General features: G+C 43.3%; 1 protein-coding gene and 1 long non-coding RNA gene across 32 annotated transcripts in view; both read left to right on the forward strand.

Annotated features, from left to right (window-relative positions):
* Positions 1 to 23,023, forward strand: part of ATG7 (autophagy related 7) — a 282,407-nt gene that overhangs the window by 219,558 nt on the left and 39,826 nt on the right. The gene's annotated exons all lie outside the window — the stretch shown is intronic.
* On the forward strand, positions 93 to 7,555 carry LOC147348671 (uncharacterized). Its single transcript, XR_015151834.1, has 2 exons — positions 93 to 389; positions 5,514 to 7,555. It is a non-coding gene; the product is annotated as an uncharacterized LOC147348671 (long non-coding RNA).

The raw sequence follows: 23,023 nt of genomic DNA on the forward strand, positions 1-23,023 counted from the left end.
GAAAGCCTGGCTTACTGCCTGACTCTACCCCTTCCCCCATTATCCTCTATGCATAACTTAAGGTATAAAAACTACTTTGGAAAATAAAGTGCGGGCCTTGTTCACCGAAACTTGGTCTCCCCATGTCGTTCTTTCTCTTACCTTCTGGCTGAATTATTCAGCCTCTTTTCTACACTGAATTTCCTCACTGAGCTATCCTTATCTCAGCCTCTTTTCTCCACTGAATTTTCCTACTGAGCTATCCTCATTCTATTACTCTTTATATCCTTAATTAACGTTTAATTAAGCAATTGTTTCCTGATCCTCGCCGACGCCGTCCCCGCTTCGAATTCCCTGGATCAGCCGGGGCTGGTCCCCGGCAAGTGGCGCCCGAACAGGCTGATTCGAAGGTAGGTACCTCAGAAAAAGTGTTGAGAAAGTGTTGAATTGAAAAAGTGTTGAGAAAGTGTTCAATTTACGGGATGGATAGGCCCCCACCCAGGGTGCCGCGGACCCCCCTGTAGGACAGACAGGGCGAGTAGTGGTGGGAAGTGTTAAAGGGTTTGAGAGAAAACCCGGTTTTTATTGAAAGTGTCAAAGGGGTTTGAGAGAAAACCCGGTTTCTAGAGTTAAAAGGCCAAAGAAAAGCCTGATCTTTTAAAAGCTAAAAGCTTTATCTTCTCTTATACTTAATTTTCTGACATGGGTAACACTTAAAACTAAGAATGGCAACTCTTTATACAAGTAATCTTGAAACTGTTAAAGAGGCTACTGTTAATTTAGATACTTGGGTGAAGGTAAAAAACAACTAAAAACTTATTCTATAAATATGATTAAAAATGTTCTGGACCCTCATCATGAGGCTGTGGGATAGCCTATGGGAGAGGCTATAGCGGTGGATGGTAGTGGGTCTCCACCTTCTGCGCAGATATTTTCTGCCATTGACGAATGAAAGGAGGGAGACTGTGCTCTACCTCCGGAGGAAGGAGAGGGCTTACAGGACGCTGCGGCCGGGCGCCCTGACGAGCCCCCTCCCCCTCTACACAAACCTTTAAAAATTTATCCAACAATTTCTGATTTAAGGTGACTACTCCACCTCCGCTTGCACCTCCCAGGGCCTAAGAATTCCCCAGTTTACATCCAAAGTCTCCCAGAGCATTGCCTAAAGCTGAAAAAGATAAAAAAGACTTCTTTTAAACAAAGGAGCTTTTAAAAAATACACAATATACAGAGCCTGCTCCTTGAAGAAAACCCCCTCAGGGGGGCCTCACCCAAGCAAAAAAAATAAATAAATAAAAAGAGGAAAAAAAAAAAGTAAAAAAAAAAAAAAAGAAAAAATAGAGAAAGATCTAAAGATAGAGAAAAAGCTAAAGAGTGAAAAGGAGAGAGGAACAGAGAAGGAAGGAATCAGGGAATGCAGCAAGATTGAGAAAGGAAGAAAGGAAGTTAGAAAAAGAGATACAGAGAGAAAGAGAGGGAGGAGGGAAGAAAAAGAGAAAGAGGGTAAAGGGAAAGAAACCAAGGAAAGAGAAGGGTAGCGAAAAATGAAGGGGGAGAAAAAAGTGAGAAAAGCAGGAAGAGAGGAAGAGAGAGACTGTAAGAGACGCTGTGACCAGGTGCCCTGGCGAGCTCCCCCTCCCCCCCACCCCCCCTGCGCAAACCTTAAAAAAAAAAAAAAAAAAAACAACAACTTAACGACCACTTTCTGATTTAAGGCCATTGCTGCCGCCTCCGTTTGCGCCTTCCAGGGCCCAAGAGTTCCCCACTTTGCCCCCAAAGTTTCTCAAAGTGTTGCCTAAGCCTGAGGAAGATAAAAAGTTTTTTGAACAGTGGAGATTTTAAAACAGACTGCGTGCACAATATGCAGTGCTCCTTGGAGAAAACCCCCTCAGGGGGGTCTCACCCAGGCTAAGAAAAAAGCAGACGGTAAAGGGATTTAGCAACAATATTAACCCCTGATATGCCGGCTGCTCCGATTCCAAGGGGAGTGGCTGGCCCCCTGCCTGAGGGCATTGTAGGACTTGTGCTAGGGTGTAGCTCGCTTTCTTTTCAAGAAATTTCGGTGGTATATGGTGTGGTAGATTCTGATTATATTGGAGAAATTATAGTTTTGATCTCGCCGCTTACCAAAACTGTGCAAATTAATAAAGGTCAAAGAATAACACAGTTTTTGCTTTTACCTTATCAGGCAGGAAAAAACTTGACTTCTCAAGCTAAGAGCCACAGAGTGTTTAGATCTAGTGATCTAGCCTTTTGGGTGCAGGAAATTACAGCTCCAAGGCCTTTAAAAGATCTTTTAATTCAAGAAGATAAAATGTCAGGGCTATTAGACACAGGAACAGACGTCTCTTAACATTGCTGGGAAAGACTGACCCAGCTCCTGGCCAACACATACTACTGAAAATGAGTTGAGATTAGAGAAAGTGGTATGTGGGTGGGAATGCTGTAGAGAAAAAGGTGAGGGAGAGTTTAAAACCTTGAAGAGTAGTGAGTTCCCCATTGCTGGAAGTATTCAAGCAAAGATTAGATGGTTGCTTGTCATCTAAAAGGCTATAGACCAGATTTAGTTTACAAAACGATAACTGGAGAAGCTTATAAACATGTTGTGCAACACCTCTTTACTTGCTTCTCATATTTAGGTCTGCCAAAAGTTTTAAAAACTGATAATGCCCCTTTGAAGCTGCGGAGAGATTGTTTACTACTTTAAATGATTTCCAAAAATTATTAGGGGACATTAATTGGATACGCCCTCATTTAAAACTGACTACTGCAGATTTAAAGCCTTTATTTGATTGCTTAAAAATTGATCCTAATTCCAGTTCTAAGAGAAAGTTGACTAATGAGACAGAGTTAGCTCTTGTTAAAGTAGATGAGACTTTAAATGATCAGTTAATTAGGATTAATATTACCAAAAGATGAGATTAAATTATTCTTGCCATAAAACATACACCTACAGGGTGATTGTGACAAAAAGGCCCATTGGTTCCATCTACCAGTGACCCCAAGAAAAATAGTTTTATCTTATCCCAACTTGGTGGCACAATTAATTATAAAAAGAGGAAAAAAGAAGTGTAGAACTTTTTAGAAAAGAAGTAGCAAATATAATAATTTCACTCAATAAGGATCAACTGCAAGTCTTTTACAAAGTAGTGATGATTGGCAAGTTGCCCTGATAGATTTCAGGGGTCAAATTTTGTTTCATTTGCCCTCAAGCCCCCACAGTCGTTAAAAGTTCAAAAATGTTAGATTGGCAGTTTGAGGATACCTGTGGAACTTTCCAACCGTATGTAGTTCCTACGGTCCCCTTTACCCTATGGGGGAGGGACGTGCTGTCTCAAATAGGAGATACTCAGAGAAGGGTTTTCTCAATTTCTTAGTTATCAACAGGTGGTACAATTAACAATACTTTATATATTGTTATAAATACGTAATATAAATATATTTGCCTAACTACAGTTTGCCTAATTAGATATGGGTATAAATAAAATATAATAAAGGTATACCTAATTCTATTTATAGATCTATACTTACTTAATTTGTATATAAATCAATATATGTATTATATATATACTGTATAATTAAATGTATATTGCAGTAATATAATGTGTGTGGCTGATATTAATTGGTATGGATTGATGTGCTGTGATGATATATGTTCTGTATGCTGTATAATTATATATGTGTGACATGTATTATTACAGTACATTGGTTTGTGTTGGTTGGTATTGGCTGTGTGTGTGTTGTATTGCTGTAATATATATGAATTGATATATTAATTATAAGATTAATTCAAGTATATTGATTTATATATATTGTATGTCAATAAGTTTATACTTGTTGCCATATATAAATACATTTTGCATTTAGGTATATCTGTATACCAAAATGAGATAAGGAGGTTATACATTTATTATTTAAATTTATAGAGACCTAAACTAAACATTAGACCTAAATTAACATATCTCTAAATTTATATTGTTAAAATGTAAATTTTAAAAATTAAATTGACAACTGCTTGATAATTCCTTTGCCCTAAAACCCCCATAGGTGTAATTGGGGTGGCCAGACAAAAAATTGGTTTTATAGCAAAACGGCCCCCTAGAGTGGGTCCATCTTTCCGCTCAAACTAAAAAAGTAGTGGCTTCTTATCCAGGATTGATAGCTACTTTGATATTAAAGGAAAAAAGTGGAACATTGAATTATTTGGTAAAGAGCCATCAGAAATTGTAATTCCATATAATAAGAACAACTTGATGCTCTTCTAATGTTTGAAAATTGGCAGATTGCTATAAGAAACTATTTTGGTCAAAATTTTTGCATCATTTACCCTCGCATGTTTTGCTGAATTTTATATCCAGACATCCAGTTATTTTTCCTGTCAGATGTAAACAATCTCCTATTCCAAATGCTCAGATAGTTTTTACTGATGGGTCAGCAAACGGTAAAGCCTCCATAGTTACTAAAAATCACCAAAAGGTTTTAAAAACACAGGAAACTTCAGCTCAAAGCGCTGAAATAGCAGTCATAGAGGCTTTTGCTATGTTTGCAGATGAGGAATTTAACCTTTATTCTGATTCTCAGTATATTGTCAGGTTGTTTCCACACATTGAAACTGCGGTTTTGCCTGAAAATAAAACTACCATATTTCATTTGTTAACTAAATTACAGCAACAAATTTGGAAAACAAATAAAATATTTTTCATTGGACACATTTGGGCTCATTCCAGATTGCCCGGCCCTTAAAATGCCTTTAATGATTTGGCTAACTTGTTAACCAGAAATACAGTGGCTACTGTGATTGAGGAGGCCAGAGCCTCTCACTCACTTCATCATCAATACACTACTGCTTTAAGATATCAATTCCAAATTCCCAGAGAGACTGCTCGAGAGATAGTTCGTTCTTGCTTATATTGCCCCACTGTTTATAATAGTCTACCTATGGGAGTTAATACTCGCGGTCTCAAACCTAACGTACTCTGACAAATGGATGTAACTCATGTCTCTTCATTTGGAAAACTGTCCTTTGTTCTTTAACTGTAGACACCTTTTCTCATGTTATTATTGCAACTGCTCATACAGGGGAAGCAATTAAAGATGTAATACAACATCTCTTTACTTGTTTTTCATATTTGAGCCTGCTAAAAGCTCTGAAAACTGACAATGCTCCTGCGTCTAAGTCTTTTCAGGAATTTTGTATAAAGTTTCAAATTAAACATAATACTGTCATCCCTTATAATCCCCAGGGACAGGCCATTGTTGAAAGAGCGCATCAAACATTAAAAATCCAAATTCAAAAACTAAAAGAAGGGGAGTTTAAGTATAGTTCTCCCCATCAAATCTTGCAACATGCTCTTTTCGTAATAAATATTCTAAATACTGATCTGGCTGGAACTACTGCAATGCTTCGTCATTGGTGCCTGGAGCAATTAAATGCAAAACCATTAGTCAAATGGAAGGACCTCCTCTCAGGACAATGGAAGGGTCCTGACCCATTATTAACTAGCGGTCGAGGATGTGCTTGTATTTTTCCACAGGATGCAGATTCTCCAATTTAGATCCAGGACAGGTTGATTCGCCATGTTGCAGACCCCCAGACATCCAGTTCCCCCATTGCTTCGATCACAAAAGAGGAGCCCGCCTGAAGGGGAGGCAAGATAAACATCGAGATCCCGGCGGGACCGACGGGGCTGCTGCAGCGCGAACTCCAACCAGAAAATAATTCTACTTACTCTGTTTTGGCTTGTCTACCCTCTCCTTATGTTTTTCTCTTTACCAATGATTCTGGAAAACTTAATGTACATGTGACTTTCACTGGTGGACCCAATGTAGTGACTTGTGAACAATGCGTGCTCTCATCTTGTTTAAACCCTCAATATAATGTTTGCTCCTTTATAGTGTTACAATGTCCACCTTATCTTATGATGTAACCACTTATTGATATGTTAACTATAGTCTTGCTATGTTACAACAACTACAAGATTTAATGTGATCACAACGATTTGTGGGCTTTACTTATTTTAGGAATATCAACTTTAATAGCAGCAATTACTTCTGTTACTGTGGCAGCAATATCATTGACTCAACAAGTGCATACTGCCCAATATGTTGATACCATGTCTAAAAATGTTTCTTTAACTCTAGCAACACAGAAAGTTATAGATAGAAAATTGGAGATGAGAGTAGAGGCCTTAGAAGAGGCAATAATGCATATTGGGACTGAGTTACAGGCTTTAAAAGTGAAAATGGCTCTGTCTTGCCACGCTGATTACCGGTGGATATGCGTGACATCTTTAAAGGTAAACGAGACAGATTATGAATGGGAAAAAATCAAAAATCGTATCTCAGGTGTTTGGAACAGCTCTGACATTGGCCTGGACTTAGAGAAAGTTCATAATCAAATACAGGCCCTGGAACACTGTCGACTGGATTTTACCACCGCTGGAGCAGCTAATGACTTTTTTCTCACCTTCTCTAACTTTATTTCTGGAAAAAACATTCTGTCTAATATCTTTAGTTCTAGTTTTGCTTCTCATAATCATTCTTCCTTGTATTGTCAGGATTCTTCGGCAGAACATTCAAAAGCTCGCGACTGAGCTGCATCTGGCTGTTTTAAGAAATAAAAAAGGGGGAGATGCCGGGAGCCGGCATATTGCATATTGAGTGCATATTGCATATTGAGTGCAGCACTTTTCAGGATCTGGAATAGCTCAACTGGAATTCTATCTCTGCCGGTAGCCAGCGTGAGGAACTCCACCCATGACAAAGGTCATGAGGAAGGAGGCTTGGCATACGCAAAGGCGGGATCAAGCCTCAGGAGTCTCCCTGGAAATTCTCGAGCAATCTACCCCCAAAACCAGAGTCTGCCTACTTTCTGCTTTGTGCTTTCACCTACACCTCTGACTTTACGGGGGGCTGTCCCCCACGACCTCTCTGAAAAAAGAGTTAGCTTACAGCTCCAGTTAATAATTCCTGGGTGTGACAGTGTTTAACCTACAAACTCCTTTGGAAATCCTCTAGCCTGCCTGAATAGGTTTTTCCGGCCACATGTGATTGTTCAGAGCCTCCCAACTGTGAGAGGCAGGAGATGTTCTAAACTGTCTAAACACAGATTCTTTTGAGTAGTTAAAAGATTGATTAGAAATTGTATTGGTGAAGGGATTTTCACTTGTTGGGCCAATGTTTGCTGCTAAGTTTCCATATCCCTTACCTGCTGTGTCCCTGGCAGTGTATTGATTAATATAGTTGGTGTAAGTAGTAGCTTTAATGTTTGTAACCTGGGACCCTTGAGTTAATTCTTTTTCTTGTTATAGCCCACCACACCTTTGCTCTGTAGGAATGCAACTTTATCTAATGCTTTTTGGAGGCTGGCGCCTGACTTGAGAATAATCACCTTTAGAGAAAAAGGCCTCCGGGCCAGAAGATGATGCAAATCACCTAAACTTTTGCATATGATAAGTTTGCAGGAAGAAAGCCTGGCTTACTGCCTGACTCTACCCCTTCCCCCATTATCCTCTATGCATAACTTAAGGTATAAAAACTACTTTGGAAAATAAAGTGCGGGCCTTGTTCACCGAAACTTGGTCTCCCCATGTCGTTCTTTCTCTTACCTTCTGGCTGAATTATTCAGCCTCTTTTCTACACTGAATTTCCTCACTGAGCTATCCTTATCTCAGCCTCTTTTCTCCACTGAATTTTCCTACTGAGCTATCCTCATTCTATTACTCTTTATATCCTTAATTAACGTTTAATTAAGCAATTGTTTCCTGATCCTCGCCGACGCCGTCCCCGCTTCGAATTCCCTGGATCAGCCGGGGCTGGTCCCCGGCAATTAACTCCTTATCAGACATCTGATTGACAAATGCTTTCTCCCATTCAGTAGGTTACCTTTTTGGTTTGTTGATGGTTTCTTTTGCTTTTTAGTTTTTTATTGTCCTGCTTGTTTATTTTTGCTTGTTTCCCTTGCCTAAGGAGACAGATTCAAAAATATACTGCTGAAAGAAAACAATGTTGGAGATAAAACAGCCGGTTTTTTTCTAGGAGTTTTATGGTTTCGGGTCTTATATGTAAATCTTTAATCCATTTTGACTTTATTTTTTGTGTGGTGTAAGCAAGTGGTATAGTTTCATTCACTACATGTAACTGTCCTGTTTTCCCAGCACCATTTATTGAGGAAACTCTTCCTTTCCCCATTGTATGTTCTCACCTCCCTTGCTGTAGATTAATCGGCCGTACGTACACGGGTTTACGTCTGGGCTCTGTATTCTATCCTGCTGGCCTCTGTGTGTGTCTTTGTGCCCGTGCGCAGCACAGCGTTCCTGCAGCTTTGTAGTCTAGTTTGAAGTCAGCGAGTGGGATACGCCCAGCTTGGTTCTTTTTTCTCAAGATTGCTTTAGTTGTTTGGGGGTCTTTTGTAGTTTCATACAAATTTTTGGATTATTTGTTCTACTTGTATGAAAAATGTCATGGGTATTTTGATAGGGGAGGTTTTTCCTGTGGTCATGTATGGATGTGAGAGTTGGACTGTGAAGAAGGCTGAGTGCCGAAGAATTGATGCTTTTGAACTGTGGTGTTGGACAAGACTCTTGAGAGTCCCTTGGACTGCAAGGAGATCCAACCAGTCCATTCTGATGGAGATCAGCCCTGGGATTTCTTTGGAAGGAATGATGCTAAAGCTGAAACTCCAGTACTTTGGCCACCTCATGCGAAGAGCTGACTCATTGGAAAAGACTCTGATGCTGGGAGGGATTGGGGGCAGGAGGAGAAGGGGAGACAGAGGATGAGATGGCTGGATGGCATCACTGACTTGATGGACGTGAGTCTGAGTGAACTCCAGGAGTTGGTGATGGACAGGGAGGCCTGGCGTGCTGCGATTCATGGGGTCGCAAAGAGTCGGACGCGACTGAGCGACTGATCTGATCTGATCTGATCTGATCTGATTGATAGGGACCAGACTGAATCTGTAGATTGCTTTAGGTAGTGATGAAATTCTGACGATATTAATTCTTCCACTCTGTGAGCATGGTGTCTCTTCATTTCCTTCCGTCAGTGTCCTTTGGTTCCCAGAGTGTAAGTTTCTCTTTTAGATGCAGTTGTAATTCTGTTTTTTTTTTCTTTTCTTTTCCTTTGTGCTTTATTTTGGATACTTAATATTGAGTTATATCTGGCTCACTATTCCTATCTGCTGCTATATCCAGTCCACTTTTAATTCATTCAGTGAGTTCTTAATTTCAGTTATTGTTTTAGGAAGTTCTGGAAAGAAATTCTCAGTTCAAATATCCTATCTTTTCATCCAGCTTTTCTATCTTTTTTTAATATATTAATTATGTTATTTTGAGGTCCTTGTCTGCTAAATCAAATATCTGGATTATCTCTAATCTACTTCTAATCACTGAATTATCTCTTGATTATTAGTATTTTTTTATAGTTTTTTTTTTCTTCAGGGAGTATACTTAGTAATTTTTTAGTATATGTCACACAATGTAAATGATAGTTTTACTCTAGATTAAGTTATAGTATTCTAAAGAGTTGTTAAATTTGTTCAGACCGTTGTTAAATTTGTTCTAATAACTTCTAAGTTACTGGAAGTTCACTTTAGTTCTATAAAGGTCTGCTTGTTAGGGCAGATCTATTTTAACATTCCCCTTAAATCCTCAGTATGGTTGACAGTCGTATAGGAGGTCTGAAAATGTCTGGTGTGTTCACCTGCATCTTCCACTCTGACTTGGGCCGGAACCCAGCATCTCTCCAGTACTTTTGGCATGTTCACCCTGTCTCAGCTTCCCAGCGTGTACTTTCTCCCAGATTTTTAGGGGTCTCACCCTTCGCTTTGCAGCCCAAGTGAACCAAGTATCAAGGGAAGTTTCCGTGCAGATTTCTGGGTTCCTTTTCTAAGTTGCGTGCATCCCTGCTCTTCAAATCCCAGCCTCCTTAAAAGCATCAAACTTTACCTTTTGCCTTGTCCTTCCATCAAAACCATTGCTCTCTGCTGGTCCTGTGTTGGTTGCTCTCTGAGTCTGGTAACAATTATTTTATGTATTTGTTGAGTTTTTAGTATGGCAAGAAAGTAAGTCTGATACCATCTACTTTATTATAGTCGAGCTGGAAGTCAGCATTTTGCTTCTTGGTTTGGGGTATATGTCTTTATACTCATTTTGAAAGGCATGATCTGTGGATTGTTTTTATTTAATTTTACTTTAAGGTAATTTTGTTATTCAGTAATGTTTCCCGTTATCATTTACATGGAAAATGACTATTATTTAGCATTAATGTAAGAAAGTTTAAAACACTTCCCAGGTGGCACAGTGGCAGAGAATCCTCCTGCAATGAAGGAGATGCAGGTGTGATCCTGGGTCAAGAAGATCCCTTGGAGGACGAAATGGCAACCCACTCCAGTATTCTTGCCTGGGAAATCCCATGGACAGAGGAGCCTGGCAGGCTACAGTCCATGGGGTTGCAAAAGAGTCAGACATGACTTAGCAACTAAATAGCAACAATAACAACGTGAAAGTTTAAATTAGCCTATTGAGCTTCGTTGCTCACAATATTAAGAGATAGCCTCTTTGGTATTTGCTTGGCTTAAAATTGTCTAGTATTGAGAGTCCACTCTGACTTAACCTTACTTTCCTGGTAAGCATAGTCCTGGTAACAGCACGTCTTGGCAAAACTGACTTGTTGTCTTAGGCAAGTTTCGAAATGGCAGCTGCTGGAGTTTGATTCCTTTGCCCTTACGTTTTATCTCCTCTGAAAATTTGGCCACTTTGGGGAAGATTGGCAGAGTAGGCTGTATTAGTCATTCACATAACAACAATTTATCAGGTCCTTTCTTGTAGAGCTAGTTTAATAATAGCTGGGGAGAAGCTTTTGTGGTTGCTTCTTAGTGTCAGAGGTAGTGAACTGAGCCATAAAAGGAGGGAGAATGTACATAAAGTGGAAGGAACTATAAAATAAACTTCATCATTGTTCTAATCCTCCCCCAGGGAGCTAGACTTGTTATATTTTTTTCTCAAGAAGTTCTTAGTGTATTGTGAAAAGGACTTTAGTAACAAAGCAGAGTCTAAAGTGATACCTATTATGCTGATAATATAGAGCAGGATCTAAAATGATAAAAGTAGGCTGGAAGGACTCCAGAAATCGGTAACATTGGCTTCTTCCTAAGAGGGGACTCTTGGGTGGCTGGTCCCTAAGGGTGGGAGGGATACATAATTATATATGCTTTTTTCCTTCTGAAACATGAATCATGTGAATACTAAAAAAAAAAAAAAAAAAGAGTTGATGAAGCATATTCATCTGTTTTTATTATTCCTCCTATAACTTCCTAAAATCCCAGTAAAAGGAATATCTTTTAAAACTTGCAGAGATATGGAAGAGCAAACAACAGCAGCAAATAGTTTGGAATCTGGAAAGACGGTGCTATAGACAGACGGTCCCCCGGAGCTGATATGTTATAACGCAGTCCCCAGCGGGATGTCCCCCGGAACTGATATGTTATAACGCAGTCCCCAACGGGATGTCCCCCGGAACTGATATGTTATAACGCAGTCCCCAACGGGATGTCCCCCCGGAACTGATATGTTATAACGCAGTCCCCAGCGGGATGTCCCCCCAGAACTGATATGTTATAACGCAGTCCCCAGTGGGGTAGGATTTGGAGGTGGGGCCTTTGGGTGGTGATTAGGTCCTGAGGGTGAGGCTTTCGCAAATGGGCTTCAGTTCAGTCGCTCATCATGTCCGACTCTTTGCAACCCCATGAATTGCAGCACACCAGGCCTCCCTGTCCATCACCAACTCCCGGAGTTCACTCAGACTCAATGTCCGTTTAAGTCGGTGATGCCATCCAGCCATCTCATCCTCTGTCGTCCCCTTCTCCTCCTGCCCCCAGTCCCTCCCAGCATCAGAGTCTTTTCCAATGAGTCAGCTCTTCGCATGAGGCGGCCAAAGTACTGGAGTTTCAGCTTTAGCATCATTCCTTCCAAAGAACACCCAGGGCTGATCTCCTTCTGAATGGACTGGTTGGATCTCCTTGCAGTCCAAGGGACTCTCAAGAGTCTTGTCCAACACCACAGTTCAAAAGCATCAATTCTTTGGCGCTCAGCTTTCTTCACAGTCCAACTCTCACATCCATACCTGACCACTGGAAAAATCATAGCCTTGACTAGACGAATCTTTGTTGGCAAAGTAATGTCTCTGCTTTTGAATATGCTATCTAGGTTGGTCATAACTTTCCTTCCAAGGAGTAAGCGTCTTTTAATTTCATGGCTGCAATCACCATCTGCAGTGATTTTGAAGCCCCAAAAAAATAAAGTCTGACAGTTTAGCCCCTAATGGGGACTAAATGGGCTTAGTCCCTTCTAAAGGAGCAACCCAGAGGGTTCCTTTGCGCGTTCTGCATGTGAGGGCAAAGTGAGAAAGGAGAAGCAGGCCATCACCAGACATCAAGTTTGCTGGTACCTTGATCTTGGATTTCACAGCCTCTAGGTCTATGAGAAATAAATGTTTGTTGGTTAAGCCCCCAGTCTGTGGTGTCTTGTTTTTGTTCTCCCTCCGACTGTGCTGGGTCTTTGTTGCTGTTCGGGCGTTTCTCCAGTTGCGGCCCGCGGGGCTGCCGTCTGGCTGCAGCGCGTGGGCTTCTCCCTGCGGGGGCTCCTCGCGTTGTGGAGCACAGTCTCTAGGGCACCTGCTCAGTGGTTGTGGTGCGTGGGCTTCCCTGCTCTGCGGAATGTGGAATCTTCCCAGACCAGGGATCGAACCCATGTCTCCCACATTGGCAGGTGAATTCTTTACCACTGAGCCACCAGGGAAGCTCCCAGATCCATAGTGTTTTTGACATAGCAGCCTGAACTGACCAAAACAGATGGACAACAAGAAGGTTAAGTTCTAAGCCAGCCAGCCAATAGAGAAAGCCAGTATTTCCCTCAGAACCACCCAGAGGCAGGATATGGGGACAGTAGACACACCTGAAAGAAAAGTAAACAAGAGACTTAAAACAGAGAGTGAGTTGAAGGTCTGTCTGAAGAAGCAGTTAGATCCCCAGCCTGAAAAGTGAAAGTGAAGTCACTCAGTCATGTCCGACTCTTTGCGACCCCACGGACTGTAACCCACCAGGTTCCTCTGTCCATGGGATTTTCCAGACAAGAGTACTGGAGTGGGTTGCCATTTCCTTCTCCAGGAAATCTTCCCGATCCAAGGATTGAACCCCAGTCTCCCGCATGGTAGGCACCCTAGCTCTGGACAACTTTGTTTAAGAAACTGAAAGTTTACTGTCTGGTCAGAGTAAAACAAGATTTCTAGACTAGCATGCCTCAATCCAAGTTGAAAATAGGATGTATCACTGCAAAGATGGGTTAAATGAATGTTTACACATCAAATACAGAGAGGTCAGACCTCCTCCTCACCCTGGGCTCCCACTCCACAGTCCTCCAGTTTAAATACCTTCCAGACAGAAGCATGGGTGATCTTTCTCTTGGGAATCTGACCAGCACTAAACAGAAAATGTAAGGCGCTCTGTGACATGACAGACAGCTCAGCCAGATGGCCCTATGGTGAGGTCTGCGGTGGGCTTCACACTGAGTGCCTCCTTAACAGAAGCACAAACCAAGTGTTCTTGCCATCTGACTTGAAAGACAGAGACTAAACTAAGTTGGAGGGAGATAGAGTATGCCTCGGGATGATAATTTTATGTATTACTAAAAATTCCACTGTCATTTAGGTTTTCAGTGAGATGAAAGAGGTACTATATTCATGAAAGAAGAATAAAAAGTTATAAAAATGAATATTCAGATAATTTTAAAAAGCTCTCAGAAATTAAAAATATAAGTTTAAAACTCAATAGAAGAATCTGATAATTAAATTCAGAATACATTCCAGAAGTTAAAAGGAGAAAGAAATGGAAAATAGGGGAGCAAATTAGTGAATCAGGCCAGGGGGGCCAAAATCTTAGTAGTAGAGGTTCCAGAAGGAAAGAGGAAACAGACCAGAAGAAATAAAGAATTAAATAAAATTTCTAAAAATTGAGAGACACAGCATCTTGACTGGAAGCCGACTGACTGCCCAGAACAGAGACCAACCTCAAGGCCCATCATGGTGAAATTTCAGAACAGTTGGGTCAAAAAATATGTACAGTTTAAAGAAAGAAAAGGTCACATATAAAGAATTTTAAAAATTTGAATAGTTTCTGCCTCCTCAGCAATTACAGTGGCAACCAGAGGTTACTGGACCAGTGTTTTCAAACCATGAAGGAGAATTATTTCTAACCTACAATCCTGTATCCTGCCGAATTGTAAATTGAGTGTGAAGGTAAATTAAAGATATTTGCAAATGCCTAAGATCTAGAAAACTTTACCTTCTGTTTACCCTTGCTGAAGAGACCACTGAAGGATGAACTCCAGAAAAACAAAGGAGTAAACCCAGGAAGAAGAAGACAGGGAATATAGAGAGTGGGGAGGAGAGTGGGCAGGCAGCAGAGAGTGAACGGAGTAAAGGTGGAGGGAAGGCTCGGACGATAGCCGTGCCTGGAGCGTTTAGGGCAGCTAGTACAGACCAGATCAGGTTGCCAGGCTCCAGCACGGGTTTTGTTAAGGGAGTGGAATCACCTGCATACCTAAATGTGTCTGAGCATATAGGGATTTAGATAATTGGCAGACAGTTGGGGATTAAATTATGGATAAGCACTTATAAACAAAGTGAAACAAACGAATAGAAAAGACAGTTGTTAACTCTAGAGAAAACAGTGATGTAGAAGGAAAAAAAAAGTAATCCTACCGTATTACACAGTTCACCTAGATATAGCAATGAGATATTGATCCCATCGGTTTGTGATCACAGGGGTAAGGGAGTGCTCAAGAGCAGAAGAGAGCTAAATCCTCATTTACCAAAAAGAGAAATAGAGTCGCAAAGAATCGGACATGACTTAGGGACTGAACAACAATGCTTAAACCTGAAAAAGAACATCAAGAAGCCAAGAAATAGCAATACAGACATTGAAGATTTTGTGCCCAATACTAATGTGGGGTGATAGCTTCCCCACACTAAGCAATTCTCCACTGCCCACTGGGTGTCCTGCAGTTGACTCAGTTCTCATGATACTCACACAGGTTAAGGGTTTGGTCAGGTTGGTACAGAGGTAGAGAATCTGCCTGCCAATGCAGAAGACCGAGTGTTTGATCCCTGGGTCAGGAAGATCCCCTGCAGTAGAAAATGGCAACCTGCTCCAGTATTCTTGCCTGGGAAATCCCATGGACAGGGAAGCCTGGGGGGCTACAGTCCATGGGATCACAAAGAGTTGGACACAACTGAGTGTGCACACAAACATTAGACTGCCCTCCATTTCAGATGCCAGTCACAAGCCCACTTCTCACCGACTGGCCGCAGATCGGCGGTTTCCACAACACCCTCCTTGGGTTCTATTAATTTGCTAGAGCTGCTCACAGGACTCAGGAAACCAGCTTGCTAGCTTACCAGTTTATTACAAAGGATATTAAAGGGGATGAATCAACAGCCAGATGAAGAGATAACATAGAACGAGGTCCTAAACAAAGGAGCTGTGTCCTTGTGGAGTTTGGGGCCTGGCAGTGGCACATGGAAGCAGCCTGGTATACCGACCGTGGAAGCTGTCCACGCTGCCTCCTCCTGCGTTCTCACAGAGCCGTCATTACACAGGCGTGGCTGATGAAATCGTTAGCCATCGGTGAAAGGTTCAGCCTCCAGCCCCCTTCCCCCTGCTGGAAATCAGGGAGTGGAACGGAAAATTACAGCCCTCTCTTCGTGGTTAGTTCTCCTAGCAGCCAGTCCCCGGACCCCATCTTTAAGAGATTTCCGAAAGTCACCTTATTGATGCGAACCAGTCACGGTGGGAAGGGACTTGTTATGAGCAAACAGATGCCCATTTCACCTTTATGGTTCTCAAGAGTTTTCAGAAACTGAGGACAAGGGATCTGATGTTCTGAGATCCTCCCATTGCTCTCATCACTCGTGAATTCCAAGGTTTGGGGGAGCTGTGAACTAGGAACCGTGGACAAAGACCAAATAGGTTTGAGAAATATATTCCAGTCATCTGAGTGACCAAATGTATATTTCTTCTGTCCCAGTACTGTAGACATATTATTTTCACATGTAGAGGTACAACATTCCTTGAATAGTACCAGGTGACACCACAGAGAGTGGAAGATGGAGGCCTGCTACTTTCTGTAACAAGTCTTGGGACTATTTGGCTTTTTAAACTTTGCTCATATATATTTGTGACTTGTAATCAAATGAAAACTTTTTAAAAGAATAAAACAATGTGGTTGTTGTTAACAGTTGCTAAGTCATGTCTGACTCTTTGTGACCCCATGGACTGCAGCACACCAGGCTCCCCTGTTCTTCACTATCTCCTGGAGTTTGCTCAGATTCGTGTCCATTGAGTCGGTGATGCTATCTATCTCATCCTCTGTCGCCCCCTTCTCCCTTTGCCTCCAATCTTTCTGAGCATCAGGGTCTTTTCCAGTGAGTCAGTTCTTCGCATCAGGTGGCCAAAGTATTGGAGCTTCAGCTTCAACATCAGTCCTTCCAATGAATATTCAGGGTTGATCTCCTTCAGGATTGACTGGTTTGATCTCCTTGCTGTCCAAGGGACTCTCAAGAGTCTTCTCCAACACCACAGTTCCAAAGCATAAATTCTTCAGTGCTCAGCCTTCTTTAGTCCAATTCTCACATATGTACATGACTACTGGAAAAACCATAGCTTTGACTGTATGGACCTTTGTTGGCAAAGTGATGTGGAAGAAGTGATCATGAGAGTGAACAGACTGGGTTTTTTTGGAGGATACGTGGGAGTTCTATAGGCTAGGGAATAGACAGGTGTGTTGTCACACCTCAGTACTGGCTTTTCTTCTTTTGGTGTCTTTGTTGTTTAGAATTTAAGACTTGGCCCTTTTGTTAACTGATAAAATTATAACCTGTTACTATGTTTGGTTGTTGCTCTAAAACAATAGTGTTCTTGGAACTGATTTCAAAAGGAAGAAAGTGAGCTGTCATTGAATCGACCCTGGCAGTAAGGTTTGCTGAAAAGGCAGTGTCATTTCCAGGCCCTTTCCTGGGCTTGAGAAGAGTATTTCAGCCACCGTTCCCAGAACTCAGAAGTCCTTGCAAGATAGTAGACTCCGAAGGAAACGGGCTGTTTGCCAGGAATTTGGGAGATTCAGATGCCTGCAGCATCTCAAAGCTCACAGGGCCAGAAAAAGGGCTCGGCAGTTGTGCGTGCCCTAGAGGCAAATGGACATCTAGGAGTGGGCTGGGGTGGCCAAGTGCTGGCTGCAGGTCTTCTGCAGCTGCTGGGCCACTTCTGACAGGGGACTACCATCTAGAGGCATGTGAAGTGCCAGAAGGCGCGAGGTGTGGCAGGAGGATCTGGGTCTACCATCTTTGTAATGTCAACAAAGTCCCCTGACCCTTTGAGAGTGAGATAGGTGCAGTAAACACGGGGTGGTCAGAGGTGTCAGCTGAAATAAGGTGTACGGGAATGCTTTGTAAACAGAAGATTCTTATTGTAAATCTTGGTTTCACTTAGTGAGTTTCTTCACCTGTTGACTTTGTGTCTACACATGTGCCTTCTGTCCCTAGTATATTTGTTATTATTGACTCCTGGTGAACTTGTCTATTAGTTGAGATACAGGTTAAGCGTAGTACTGTAACAGGGAGTCCCCACAATGTCAGAGTTCAAGCCAGACAGAAATATGTTTCTTTCTCATGTAACAGTCTAGAGCTGTGTTATCTAGGATGGTAGCTGCTAGTTACATGTGTCTGTTTGCATTAAAATGAATTCAAATAAGATAAAATTAAGTTCCTCAGTTGTACTGGCCTCCTTTCAAGCACTCTTTAGCTACTTGACTATAGGCTGTTGTATTGAACAGCATGTATAGAACATCTCTGTGATCATTCTGTTCGGCAGCCCTGCTCTAGAGGAGTGCTTCACAATTTGAAGGGTGGCTTTGCTGCAAAGGTCATCCATGGGCCTGAGTTCCTTATATAGTCCTAAGGAACTCAGGTCCCTAGACTCTGCCAGTCCCTAGGTAAGGCTTCATGACATGCTTTGGTGTGCCATAAATCCTTCTGACAGTGTGGCAAAGCCTACAGACCACTTCACAGAGTAGTATTTTTAAATGTGTAAGATAAAATACATAGAATTATGAAGGAAAGCAATTGTGTTGAAATACAATTACCAAAGTAATTTTTAAAATGAAACAAGCTCATGTCATGCGTGCACTCGGTCGCCCAGTCGTGTCTGACTCTTTGTGGCTTCGTGGACTGTAGCCTGCTAGGTTCCTCTGTCCTTGGGATTCTCCAGGCAAGACTCCCGGGGTGGGTTCCTGTTCCCTACTCCAGGGATCTTCCTGACTCGGGGATTGAACCCACATCTCTTGTGTCTCCTGTATCAGCAGGCATATTCTTTACCGTTAGCACCACCTGGGAAGCCCCATAATATAGCATTATCTGCTTTAAGACATCAAGTAATGATCTAGGGGCAAGTATAATGACAACTATAATTTCAAATTATTGATGAGTTTATATAATATTTTATGATAATCTGTAACAAGTATAATGTGATATGAGGTTATCTGTAAATGTATGTTGCTGACAGAGTCCTGTATCTTGCTAATACTTCTGTGTTTTTTTCCCTCCTACCTGAAGGAACTAATTAACTTCAGATAGAAGTTAGTGAAAATAAAGTTATATAGCATTTTCCCCATCCAAGTTTATAGACCAACTGCTGCTGCTGCTAAGTCGCTTCAGTCATGTCCGATTCTGTGTGACCCAATAGACGGCAGCCCACCAGGCTCCCCCGTCCCTGGGATTCTCCAGGCAAGAACACTGGAGTGGGTTGCCATTTCCTTCTCCAATGTATGAAAGTGAAAAGGGAAAGTGAAGTCGCTCAGTCTTGTCCGACTTATCGACCCCATGGACTGCAGCCTACCAGGCTCCTCCGTCCATGGGATTTTCCAGGCAAGAGTACTGGAGTGGGGTGCCATTGCCTTCTCCGTATAGACCAATAGACCCCTTTGCCATCTGTGGATTTCAGAATTAAGAAACCCTGCTAGGTCTTGTCAAAACTGGTTTGGCATTGCCAGGTCCACACTCCAGAATATGGAAAGGGGAAAAGAGAGGAAGCTGAGGGCAAATGATTTCCCTTTTAAAGGGCATGACCCGGAAGTTGCTTGCCTCAAATTGGCCAACTGTTAGTCACATGGTCATCTGCATTTTAAGGCAGGCTGGGAAATGTAGTCTCCAGGGCAGCCATGTATCTTGCTAGTAAAAAACTAGCAGGAGGAATTCTGTCGGTAAAAGGAAGAAGGAAAGAATGGATATTAGGAGAACCAGCAAGGAATTCTATCTGTAGAAGTGAAAGTGAGTCGCTCAGTTGTGTCTTGCTCTTTGCAACCCCATGGACTTTGTAGCCCACCAGGCTCTTCTGTCCATGGGATTTTCCAGGCAAGAATACTGGAGTGGGTTGCCATGCCCTCCTCCAGGGGATCTTCCTGACCCAGGGATTGAACCTGGGCCTCCTGCATCACAGGCAGAAAGAATGGGTTTTAGGAGAACCAGCAGTCTCTGCCATAGCTTCATTGATAATCATGAAACAAAAAGTGTTTCTTCAAAAAAAAAAAAAAAAAAGTGTACTGTTTATTCTGTACACTTTCAGGTCTAAGTCAAAAATGCCAGGAAGAGTTCCACTGTTACTAACAGGCCGCGGTGTGGTAGCAGCTCCTGGGGCACGCAGTGTCCGAGGGATGTAGCACAGTTTGAGCCGCTGTTCCCAGTCCTGGTCACACGGCCGTGGCTGCTGGCAGCATCGTCACCGTAAGCCCAGAGACGTTTTTGTTGGTGCCAGTACTGTGCTGTCCCTTGCTTAGTGCAAACCCAGCATGCCCCGATCTCCAGCTGTGGAGCTAATAACAAGTGAGGCGTCCGTTCTTGTCACCAGTGACCAGTGTTCTGTGTGCAGGAGAGCATCAAGTAGGAGGAGGCAGGCCTTTTCCAAACAGATCCCTGAGCAAATGCCCTTTAAAGTTTGAAATAACAACCCCTTGGGTTGTTCAGGCCTTTGACTTCTCAGAAAGCTATTAAGTACCCTAACTCTTCTTATTTATGAAGTGCCCAGATCGTTGTTTTTTTTTGTTTCTTCTTCTTCTTTCTTTTCTTTTTTTTCAAGTTAAATAAATAGCAGTTATGACGCAGTATGGCCAGCAGCCTTTAACTTATAAACGGAGGGTTTGAAAAGACATATTTAGAGGCGAGCTTGGTCGGCTTCTCCTGGCAGGATGGAGACAGAGCTGTTCCAAGGCCAGATAGCACTTAAAGGGCCAGGCGACCCCTCACACACCCCTGGTCTCCATCCAGGGGGAGATAACGTGGATATTTAGTATCCCTTTCTTTATAGCCCCAGATTGCCTGCGCGCTCCCCAGGGGCAGGCACTGGGGTCTTTGGAGCCCCCCAAAGCCTGGTGCAGTCTCTTGTGTGTCAGAGGCGCTGGGCATATGCCTGCCAACAAATCGTTTGGGTTTTAAGAGCGTTTATAATGGCTTTTTAAGTGAGTGCCGTGTTCAAGTTTGCTGAATGAAGGGCGGCTTTTGTTTGGTCTTAGGGTCACCGCTGTTTTGTTTTGTTTGCTTGTTTGGCCACCCCTCCCCTAATCCATCTCTAGTTTTAAAATGTGCTTCACTAGGAAAATATGACTCCCATTAGTTGAGTTCACTTTCGGGCCAACTTTTCAGGAACCTATCTATGTCAGTAAAGTGGGATCCACTTGCAAGTGCCCCGTGTGGTGCCAGCGCTCACATTGTCCCTGACTCCATTGCTCCACCGTCATGTCAGATGCCCTCCCATAAATCAGGTAGCCAGCGCTTCACACTTGGGAGGGTTATTCACTGGGTCTTGTGATGCAGGCCCGGTCCCGATAGTGATCTCGGTCGGGTGATATAAATAGGCTAGGATTGGGCAGGGGCTATTTTTATAAAGGAAGCTTTCTAAGTTGATTTCCTTGAACCTAGAACGTCTCCCCCTCCCTCCGACTTCCCGTTTCCCTCCACTGCTGGGGAGATCTCTTGGTTCTTCCTGCCTGCCTTTCCCCTCCCCCCAGCCAGCTGGCATCCACAGAAATCAGAAGGGAGGTACGTGCCTGATGCAGAGTTGCCTGAAATCTTATATCTTCTCCACCCCGCCCCCCGCCACTTTCAGGATCATCTTTCATCCGGCCCAAGAACGGCACCTACCCCGCCCACCGGGCCTCCAGCATCTCAGAGTCTGGCTGATTTGTCTGAAACAGACATCCGCCAGCTCTCAAGCAGATCATTTCCCCCCACTTCATGCCTGAATATCTGTTTTACAGAATTATCTCGTTTGTCTTTGTACGTTCAGCCCTGCCCCAAGTTTATGAACCAGACTGCCTCCCCCGAGGTCCCCTACTTTTCTCCCTACCCCAGCCTGGCATGCCCACCCCAAGTGAGGTAGAGGTCGTGGGTCTAGTCAGGCCTTCCAGGAGGACATGCTGGCCTTCAGCGCTCTTCCCCCTCCTTGTGGGCGCCCCCCGCGCCCACCACAGTAATCCGCCGTCAGCTGGGAGAAGCTTGCCTTTCCTTGCATCCTTTTCCCAGGTTTTCATGCTGAAAGCAGCACATTCTCCACATGAAACAAAAACGGATTCTGCTCTCTTTTCAACTTGTGTTTCTGACCATGCTGTTCTTGGCAGCGCAGCTTCCAGGCTTGGGGGTAGAATTGATAGCTTACCATGTAGACGTTAAATCGGTTGGCAGAATGCCGTCTGGAGTCATCACTCCCTCGGATCATGTGCCAGCATCTGTGGCTTCCCCCACCCAGTGGCCTTGAGCGTCTTCTTAACTTTACAGCCGGCTTGCCTCTTGGAGCGACCCCCTCCCAGCTCTTCCACCCCCACCCTGCCAGCCAGCCCTAAGATTTGGACCCCATTTTCCTTCCTGGGCCAAGTGCTGGAAGTAAAGAGGCTGTTTTCAATTTCGGAGCTCCACCCCAGAGTTCACAGGCCCCGGAGCCTGGCGTTGCTGTCTGGCCAGAGGGACCACAAAACCAGGTCACCAGGGGTGCTCTGAGCTTTGGTTCTGCCTTGGCGTGGGATTAATGTTCCATCTCAGAATAACAAGATGAAGTGAAGCGATGTATTAATGCTTTAAATGCCTTGTGAAAAGTAGCATGCGTAAGAGTGAGAATACACGTCATAGCTCCTCTTCTAGAAGCACCGACTGTGTCCTGTGTTTAGTGCTTCACAGGATCTGTCTTACTAATCTCGGCAGCCACGCTCTTACAAGTATTACTATGCCCGCTTTGGGCTTCCCTCATAGTTCAGTTGATAAAGAATCCGCCTGCGATGCAGGAGACCCCGGATCGATTCTTGGGTTGGGCAGATCCACTGGAGAAGGGATAGGCTACCCACTGCAGTATTCTTGGGCTTCCCTTGTGGCTCAGCTGGTAAAGAATCCGCCTGCAATGTGGGAGACCTGGGTTCCATCCATGGATTGGAAAGATCCCCTGGAGAAGGGAAAGGCTACCCACTCCAGTATTCTGGCCTGGAGAATTCCATAGACCGTGTAGTCTGTGGGGTCGCAAAGAGTCGGACACAACTGAGCAACCTTTACTGATCTCTGATGCCTGCTTTACAGAGAGGAATGTGAGACTCCAAAAGATGAAGTCGTTGGTCAGGCTCCCACGCCTAGGGAAAGTGATGGAGTCAAAGTTTGAGTCTGGGCAAGTCAAGCAGGACTTTACAGCCTACACTTTCATCTCTTTAGTGGAATTTTTCCCTTCCCATTTCTGAATTAGAGCTTCCCTGGTGGCTCAGATGTTAAAGAATCTGCCTGCAGTGCAGGAGACCTGGGTTCAATTCCTGGGTTGGGAAGATCCCTTGGAGAAGGGAACAGTTACCCACTCCAACATTCTTGCCTGGAGAATCCCCATGGACAGAAGAGCCTGGTGGGCTGCAATTCATGGGGTCGCAGAAAGTCAGGCACGACTGAGCAACTTTCCCTTCCCATTTCAGAATTG

This window comes from Bos grunniens, chromosome 22 (genome assembly GCF_055505025.1).
Source record: "Bos grunniens cultivar Pamir isolate PY7600 chromosome 22, Bosgru_T2T1.0, whole genome shotgun sequence".
NCBI lineage: Eukaryota > Metazoa > Chordata > Mammalia > Artiodactyla > Bovidae > Bos > Bos grunniens.